The sequence below is a fragment of the Culex quinquefasciatus genome, chromosome 3 (genome assembly GCF_015732765.1).
Source record: "Culex quinquefasciatus strain JHB chromosome 3, VPISU_Cqui_1.0_pri_paternal, whole genome shotgun sequence".
Lineage (NCBI taxonomy): Eukaryota > Metazoa > Arthropoda > Insecta > Diptera > Culicidae > Culex > Culex quinquefasciatus.
The window spans coordinates 135,794,032-135,804,246 of NC_051863.1; the positions used below are offsets into that span (position 1 = coordinate 135,794,032).

Below are 10,215 nucleotides of genomic sequence, written 5' to 3' on the forward strand. Positions count from 1 at the left end.
AATTCAGTCAAAGAATATATCTGAAAATATTTTTTTTTATAAAATTTACTCATAAATCAAACACGACACAATGCTTTAAGAAACAGAGTTTTCGATGATAGATTTAATATGCTTATATCATCAGATTTAATAAAAAAATGTTGGTGGCTATTTCTATCACTACAACATTCAACAAAATAAAAATCTAAACACAACCTGTAAAAATTAAAAACTTTCTCGATTTTACTCCGAATTTATAAATAATTCTATTTATAAATCATGTTATAATTATTCAAAAAATCAATATGAAGGGGGTCAACAGAATGTGACGTACTTTTCAAAGGGGGGTTGGAGCCAGCGTGACAAAGTGTGACATAGGGGGGAGGGGGGGTTAATTTTGGCCAATTTTAGCGTGACATACTTTATGGATGACGCCTTATGGCCAGCATAAAGCAGGTATTAGACTATGACTAACAAACTTGCAATTTTTCGAGTTTGACAGTTTTCCAAATTTTTTTGCGGCAAACTCGCTAACAACTCAAAATATATGCAGGCTGACGTTTCTGCAAACAAAAAAAGTAGGTACACTTTTCTCCTCACTTTTCTTTTTTGAACATTGTTGATCCGATCTTTGATTATTGGGTATAGATTTTAAAATTATGAAAAAGATATTTGCTGAGTGAAATTTCAAATGATAATATCTTGGAAAACATTGCCCAATGTCAAAAAGTCTGATAGAGACATCCATTTTTAACGTTAAAAAAAAGTTACGAAAAAAATCTCTATTTTTACAACAACATTTTCAGTATTTTAAAATTCTGCTCAATTTGCCAAAAAGAAAATCGTTTTATTTGGCCATTCAGTGGATCTGTAGACAAAGAATAATAAAAATAAAAAAAAAACATGAAAAAACAAAAAAAAAACATTTAAAACAAACGTTCGGAGGGTTGTGTCCATTTGTCTGTGGTTCAAGGTCTAAAATCTAAACAACAAAAAAAAATGCCAAATGACCATTGGATGCTTCATTTTGCGTGGATTCTTTCGGAACCTGAAATATTTCACCCGTGGTGAAACATTTCAAGCGGGAAGCTTTTCGTGTTGTGCTTTCCTGTAGCAATCTAAGGTAGAAATTCCTAATTCGATTTTGTTCAGCAAAATTGTCACAAATCGTTACATTTATTTTTAAACAACAGAATCTCACCTCAATCCACAAAATACCCCCAAATCATCTACATAATTTTTCGTGACAATTTCACACAGTTAAATTTCGCTTATTTTTAACCTTTGCATGCACGTCTGTGTGTGTGTTTATGTTTGCCTGTGTGTGTGTGCAGCGTTAAATTTACGCTCGCAAATATATTCAAAATTAACTAATCCCATTTCTTTCGATCGCTTCGAGCCAATCAATCGTTCAGAGTAGCACGACGTATAGAATAATAAGTGTGTGTAACAAGTATTTTAGCTAAATAGATTAATTTATCTATATTAGTTTGCAATTTTCCTTTGCTTCTTCTTTTTTTCGGTTGTTGTTGTTTCCAGAGTTGATGTTGTCGTTTTTTCTCAGTTGTTTGTGATTTGGTTTTCCCCTCTTATAAATGTTAACGTTCGTTTTCATTGCAGTGTTACTCTCGGTAAAGAGAAAGCGAATGATAGGCGGTTGGAGAGTTAAAGCAAATTGTACACTGTGTAAAATGTATAGATTTTCGTTCCTTTTTTTTGCTTCGTTTTTTGGCGGTCGGCTAACTGAATCAACTTTTTGGGGTTTGAATTTGAAAGCAGGAGGTTCAACGAAACAATCTGGTTTGTTGCAAGATTTTGGTGCCTTTTTTTGTTCGAGGATGTAAAATTCAACCACACAAATTTCAAATTGAGTTGCTTTGCAATGTGTTCGTGTGTGTGAGTGTTAATATAAATGCTTCTATTCACGCGTATCTATAAGACTGATAAAAGTTGTAATATTAATCTGGTATAAGAAATTGGAGAAAAAGTTTTTAATGTAGAAAGATTATCTATGATACTAGGAGTAAATAATGTTCTCGCTTTGCTATATCTCATAGTCTTTACAAATAGATGACTACTGCTGGTTTTGCCCGCATTTTCAACATTTCCGGAAAAACACACGTAAATCTGGCGAATAAAGTAATACAAAATAAAGCGGAGTTGTGTACACAGCTAGATATAGAAAAAAATAACCATCAATTTTTTTTCCAGGTGACGAGATTCTAAAGTGTGTGAAAATGCAGTCCTTTTTACCGCGTCAGGTTCCTGCTACATCTATCAGTTCTTGAGTGATTTTTGTGTGTGAGTGTGTGTGTGATTTTACGCTTTGATCTTTGCGTTACTATTTCAAAATTTGGCTGTTTGGTTAGAGAAGTCCCACTGACAAGCACATGTCAAACTAACTTAGTGGAAGAAATAGATGGGAGCAGGAAAGTTTGATTCTCAAACGTCTGTATTTTTAGTCTTGGCAAATTGCATATTGATCGTCAGTTTTTGATTAAAATCTTTTAGGCAGATTTCATAGGTTTTTTTTTCAGCGTCTGAAATGCTAAATTTCTCCTTTCGAATGCAACTTAGTGTACCCGAACAGACGGTAATAACTAAATACATGCCATTTCAATAACAAATACTGTTAAAATAACAGAAAGTGTTATGGAATATTCTTGCAAAATCCATTTTTGCATAAGAGTTCAATAACAGTTGATGTTATCATAACAAAATTTGTTATCGGTCTGATATTGATTGTAAGCCAGAACAACTTGATAATAACATTTTTTGTTATGGAAGAATACCGCAAACTGTTATTGGGATGATCGGATTAGTTGTTAAAATAACAAAAAATAATAACAAAGATTTGTTCGAAGAATAACTTAAAATGTTATAAGTCTGTTATTACAATAACAATCCAATAACAAAAAAATCATAACGGCGAATAACAAATCTTGTTATAAATAACATAAAATGTTATTGGCCTAGTATTTTGCAAAATCAAAAAATGTTATTCTCAAGTTATTTCCGTCTGCTCGGGTATACATAATCTTTCCAAAATGAAAATCTTTTTTGAGCTCTAAAAGCGCTGAGAACATCACTATTCTCTCAAACTTAAATAATAAATAACACTTAGTGCGGTTCGGTTCTTTTACATCTTGCATGCAATTTTTGGGTTGTATGCAAGAGCGACGAACCGCCTTAATTCTCTATACAAACTTTGGAGAAAAACCATTCGGCCCAGACAAACTATTTAAAAAAAAAATCAAAGTGTACGTGATTCTGGGGACCCCAAACTTTATGCTTCCCCTCGAGTTGAGCCTGATGATGATCTGATGATATTGATAAAATCAGGCGTAGAAGGCGAAATAAAAATTTAGTGTCCGCGAAAAAGTTGCTTGGATTTGCATGCCTAACAACTGAAGAAAAATTAATTCACAAAAATATTCCAGAAAAGTATTATTTTTTGAATCAACCTAATTGTGAGCCAACATAATTTTTAATTAAGCAAAAGTTGTCCCCTCCCGAGCAGACGGAAATAACTTGGGAATAACATTTTTTGATATTTGAAAATACTAGGCCAATAACATTTTATGTTATTTATAAAAAGATTTGTTATTCGTCGTTATGATTTTTTTGTTATTGGATTGTTATTGTAATAACAGACTAATAACAATTTTAGTTATTCTTCGAACAAATCTTTGTTATTATTTTTTGTTATTTTAACAACTAATCCGATCATCCCAATAACAGTTGGAGTTATGTCTCCATAACAAAAAATGTTATTCTAAAGTTCAGGGTGGCCACTCAAGTCGGGAAATCGGGAAAGTCGGGAAAAAGTCGGGAATTCGCCAAAATCCGCCAAAAATCGGGAAAAAAGTCGGGGATTTATGATTTTTTTGTCAAAAAGTCGGGAAAAGTCGGGAATTCTGAGCATACTTGTTTGAAAATTATTTTTTGAATAATTTTGTAATATTTTGTTCAATTTTCAGATTGAATTCACTTATTTCTGGTCTAGTAACATACTTTAAATTTAAGGTTCTTTTCACTATTTCAATATATTTGAGTATGGAAAAGCTGTTTAAGACATTTAAAATCTTTATGAATATTGGAGTGTTTTTTTTATGAATCAAATGATCGCTGTTAATTTTTGTTCATAAAACAAGAGGTAAAGTTAATGAAAAACTAATCTCGGGTGAGTTTTCAAAAAGCCTAAAGAGCCACCGTGACCTCTTACACTAATTTTCGTTTTTCTCGAAAATGAGACAAAATTTCATTTATTTTTAGTTTGGGGCACTTGAAGGACGTGTAGATGAACAATCTCGAGCGTTTTTGATATTAATTTTTCATAAGTAGGTCGAATACCGATGTAAAAAGGACTTTGTTTACCAATGGCTATTACGGCTTTTTGAAAACTAATCCGAGTAATATAAAAATAGAGCCTACCCAGTCAAATCAATCCGAATTCTGAAACGGAATCTAATTAGAATCGTATACAAATTCCGTTTCAAACGCAACAACCGGTTCGAACACGGAACCGGTTGTTGCGTTTGAAACGGAATTTGTATACGATTCTAATTAGATTCCGTTTCAGAATTCGGATTGATTTGACTGGGTAATGGCCAGCTTAGAATTATGATTCTATTTCATTTTGTCACATAATTGAATATTTAAACTTGAGTTTGGCAATGTTTTTTGGGTAAATATTTGGAATTGTTTAACTAAACCCGGATAAACGAAAACTATATGAATTCTAGTGAGGACCTTAAAACAACCTTATGAATTATGGTCACCATTTGTAATAATGTTATTTGGCGGACCTTGATAACTATGTGTCAAATGGTCACCATAAGTAATAGAGTTATTTTAATGTTTGTAATGGTAAACAATTTTCTTGATAACTTTAAAAAACTATTTGCAGATGTTTTCTCAAATGGTTACCCTAAATCAAACGGTAATTTTAAAGTTCAAATGGTTCCAATGGCGGACCTTGATGATTATTTATCAAATAGTTACCATTAGTTATAAAGTTATTTTAATGTTTGTAATGGTCAACAATTTTCTTGATGACTTTAAAAAACTATTCGAAGATGTTTACTCAAATGGTTACCCTAAATCATAAGGTAATTTCGAAGTTCAAATGGTTCATATTGATTCACGAGTACCATATAGAAACATTAAATAATCGTTTTAAAAAATAGTTACAATTTGCAAAAGCGTTTACCAAACTTGATTAAGTTTTGTTTTCAAATGAAAGAATTAAACTTTTTTTCTCTATAGCTTCATAAGGGGTTGGGTTGGTACTGGAGTCGGATTTGGGTAAATTCCGGAACAAGATTTTATCTGACTAAGTTGCCTTAGGGCCAATACGCAACTCACAAGAAAAGGGGTCAAGAAATGGATTTAAGAACAGCAGAACAAAGAAGAGGGAAAGATTTCTTGGGGCTTTTCTTCACCCTCTCTGGCTTGCTTTCGCTGCCGCTGCTGCTCATTTGAATTTTTGCTTGAGCGGTTCCTTCCGAAGTGCGTATTCCGCTTTAACGAAAAACCTTAAAGGAACCGAAGAACCGGAAAGTTGTTGTCATCTTCTTCCAAAATGCACTGTTGTTAGAGTGTACAATTGTGTTTCTAACAACGAGCGTAGTCAGTTTCTGCAAGTTCCGTACACTGACTTGTGTTTCTGCTACTGGTTTGTTTTGGCCGTTACCGTGCTGTTGGATTCTTCTCAAGATGCAGAACTTGCGACCGGACAGATCCGCTGCCTGTGCGCATTACTCGTGTTGCGGTCCTCCTCGACTTATTTGGGGGGCCGCCGGCTGTCGTCACAAAACCATCTTCCGAAGCTAAATTGTAGCTGCGAGACACGATGTCCTTGCCGGAACTATCTTACTGGGCAGTATCCACTTTCTCCTCGGTCAACGAGGTGGCACGCGAACGACGGACTTTCCCGGTATGAGCTCAACTTCTAAATCGCTTTGTCGACGCCCCACAGGATCAGTCTCGCGAACGTGTCATTTGTCTCGAGAATCGCGTTGAACGCGGGGCCCTTACTTGCGGACAAGGATGCCACATGATTTTTTCAAATGTCTGTAAAAAAGTCTGTTTATGTCTGTGCATTTGTCTAACATTCAAATATATCAATTTACAGTCATGGAATTCTATCAGAAACTGCGTTTTGAAGCATTTGAAGACTAACAAAATAAGTTTCTGTTGATATTTTTACAAAATATTAATTTAATCAAGATTTTTAAAAGTCTGTGCACCTCAAAAAATGTCTGGCACAAGCTCAAATGTCTGTGAAACACAGACAAATCTGTGCATCTGGCATCCTTGCTTGCGGACGCCGTCTTTGGCGTCTTCGGCCGATCGTGAGCAGAACGATTTATTTACTTGAGCAATAGACGAGTACGGACTGGAAAAGAGAAAATACATATGCGAATTTTACCCAGAAGTCATAGAAAAAGAATACAATGTGAATGTGTTAACTCACCTGAAAACTGTAATTTGCCCTTGTCCTGGCATATTTGAAAAACTTGCGGTAACCCTACAGGAAGAAGAACTTTTCCGGATGAAAAAGTTCATGCAGCTCGAGTTTGGCATTTTCTATTGATTCAGTTCTGTTTGGGACGATGGTTTTTCCACAACCAGAGAAGGCTGAGCTGGCCAATCTAAAGATCAATCTTTCCGTTTTAGCTGCTGAGAGGGACTTTTCAAGCCGCCGCCGACGTTTTTCCTCTTGACTGCAATCGGCGTCATCTTCTCGCGATCACGAATTTGCCGTCGCAAGTCGCGTTAAAACTTCAACACCTGCGGGCTAACCCACACCTGCTTCGAGTCAAAGTCCAGCACAAGAAGACTTTCCAGGCTTTGAGCGCGACATAGGCTTGGCCAGCTTCGAACGCCTTCAAGAGGGACATTCAAGTTTGAGCGGGAGTTGGGGACGCGCTACGACGTGACCGCCGGCCGTTTTGATGAACCACTTTTCAGGTTTTAGGAGTTGGCCATTTTTCAACTGGACGGTGGGGTAGCCTTGGACTTATTTCATGACGACGCCAGGGGTGCCGATTTTGAGCGTGAGCTTGCCGGGATCCTGCTTCTGCTGGTCCAAGGTTTGGGACATGTGGGAATCGCTGTCGATCGCGTGTAAAGTGTTTTCCTCACCAGTTAGGTTGTTTTGCTTTGAATGGTTGATCGTGTCCGTTGGGTCGCGAGGATTCCCGCAAAGTTAGCGTTCTGCATGAGGGTGGCCGCTAGCCGGTCACGAATTTCCGTCGTTACACGACCGATCCTAATACTGTTGAGACTGGATACAAACGACTGATCCTTTTGCCGGTGGACTTCGGTCAGTTCGTAGCAATACTGAACGCACTCCTTCCATGCTTTGGTGGAGAAGCAAAAACTAACCAATGGTTCCTGGTCCTGGTTTTGGGAGAAAGCTTTTCAGAATCAGCTGGTTTCCGCCGAAAAGCGTATCGTTCTTCCGGATGTAACGCGCGACGGCTTCGATTTCCTAAAAGAATGTTACAGTTAGACAAGTTCGTTAGTATGTACCTCACCTCCAAACCAACTCACCTCAAAATAATCCCCATCAACCATCGAAATCTCGTCGATAACTAACCCCCACTTGCGCCAAATCGAAGTCGACGTGGGTCGCAAGGCAATCTCGTAGCACATCTGCAGTGCCGCTTCTCCACTTCCGATCCCCGCGAGCCGGTGCCGCGTCCTTTCGCCGGTCGAGCATGCGACCACACCCTCCGAAGCTGTTGCCACGGTTCCATCAGGTGACAGCGTTAAAAATATAATGATTCTTCCTCAGCAGGAAACTCTTGCCGGTGCTCGCACTTCCTGTGGAGCACATACAACGGCCCGACTTGCACGCCTCCAGAACCGCCTTCTGCTGCTCGTCCAGCACTTCCGGTTCCACCGACCTAAACCGTGTCAGCTTCTTTGGAGCAGGTCGATCCACTCCGTCTCCTACAGACGATTATTGTCGCACTTTGACAGATGGAAATGGATAAAAACAAACAATGCCCGAAAACTAATTCGAGCCAAACATTTCATTAGGGCACAAAACCAAAAACCGCGATTCGAGAAAATCGCTTGCAAAAAGTGGACAACTTACTTCAATTGCTTTTTAAAAAAGATGCTTGACTGATGGTATTTTTACTGATGATACGATAAAACACATCATTATCCTCAACTCTGCTTAACGTGAAGACTTCCATCATTGTCATGATTTTTCGTTCAAAGATATAAATTTTGCGTCGCTTTCAATTTTTTGACAAAATTCCTCCTACAAGTTGTTCAGAATAGTGCACTACACATGCTGATTCCTTTTGGTAACGATTATCCCGTTCCTTGTGAAGTTATGGAAATCGTCATTAATCAATGATTGCCAACTAGGACGTCAATGACTGTGCCACAAAATTATATAAATTTTGAAGCACAATTGGTTTAGATCAAAAATTCTTTCAGTGGCTTCAAGAAGGCAACAACCGGCACACGCTGATTCCTTTTGGTGCTGAAATTCGTTAATTCGAATTTAATACAGAATATTTTATAGTGATGATCAATTTTCTTCGAAAATGATCAACGGCTTCACCTTAAATGCTTCTTAATTTTTGTTGATTTTCGCAATTATTAATGAATCTTTGTTTTAAACAATTTACACGTTTGTACAAAAATATCAACCCTGAAACAAAAAAAAAGGTTTAAACTTTATTCGTTTGATTTTGTAAGCGTGCATTACTTTTTATTCAAATTATTATTGATTCTCTTGCGCAGTGTAACTTCTACCGAGAAATTAAAAGTGAGAGTGTGTTTGTGCAACATGGAGTTAAACTTTTCAAAGTGCCATGGTAACCTTCACAGCAACTTCATAGAAAGTTTAACTCCATGTTGCACACACTCTCACTTTTAATTTCTCGATTTGTTTTGTGTCGCTTGCTGTGATGACAGCTGAATCGTATTCAATCGCGAAGCACTGTTTTTGTTGTGCTTTCGGATGTTCGTGTTTTGTGTGTGGAACCGTTTCCGGCGCTGGATGGAGATGGAGTTGGAGTCGGAATCGTCCAAGGCAGCAATGGCCATGAAGTTGAGGCCGCTGGACTACTGTGGAAGAATCTATCGGTGCGTGTTATTGCCGGCTCGTCGAGTTTCTTGCCCATACTGAAAACGAGTTTCACGGAGAACTGTAACTGTGACGAACTGTTCGTCTATGCTGAATCAGGCGATCACCGCAGTTTCCGGAAGATCCGGCACCAGTTTCCGGATGACGGCGGATCGGTGCTGTCGAAATTTGAGCTGGAATATAACCAGACAGTCGTGTTGGCTAAACTATACGATCAGAGATGATGGACGCATGACGACTCGGAAAATTGAAATGATATTTTTTATAATTTTTGCAAAACAATGTTAAATGGGTCAATGTCGAAGTGTAAACATAAAGTCTATCCTGCTCTTTCCTAATATAAACAACAACTAGCGTAAGCAGGATTGATTCTTCGTTTATACTTAGAATTGGCCCGTTCGTTTGATTTGGAATTCAATGTATAAGTTAAAAATAATGTGTGTTTTGTTTTGTACTCTGATTTCTGAATCTTAACAAATCTGACCCAAGATTTTATTTTGTCTACTTAATTGAAATATGTTATCGTCAATGTGTATTTCTTTATTTATTTGCAGAAAACAGCAACAATAGATCAACATAACTCAAGGATGAACTTCATTCAACGTAGAGAGGATATCACCATCAACTTATTGAACTCAGATAATAAACATTATTATCATGCTGTAAACTAGATAATTTGCGATTTGTTTTCTTTTTCAGCTTTAATCCTGAAGGTCGCCTCGGTCCTGAAACGGTTTTTGAATCTCGCGAGTGAGCGGTGTTACCGTCGAAGACGGTATTTAGGCCAGCGTGGCACAACTGTGCAGCTTCAAATCAGCAAATTAACCAAATTAAGCAAAATCGGCTGTTGAAGGCAAAATTAACGCCGTCGGTTCCTACGCTGCACGGGATGCCTCATTGAGGTGTGATTTTAAACAGCTAGAACAAGGTACCACATTTCACAACTTAACCTGCGGGCTACTCAACGATGGGGGGGGCTGGTAAAAGCGAAGAATTACAATTTTAACAAAGAGCTGCACCAGTAGTACCAAGTTAGGTGGACATCATTTGGCTAACTTGGCCTTGGATTTCACCCACATTTGAGCTGCCAAAGAAAGCCAATCCTGAGTTTACCAATT

The 10,215-nt window shown here is 37.5% G+C and overlaps 1 pseudogene; it reads right to left on the bottom strand.

The window, feature by feature from the left end:
* Window positions 1-6,230: 6,230 nt before the first annotated feature.
* On the bottom strand, window positions 6,231-9,995 carry LOC119769260 (annotated as a pseudogene).
* Between the last annotated feature and the right edge of the window lie 220 nt (window positions 9,996-10,215).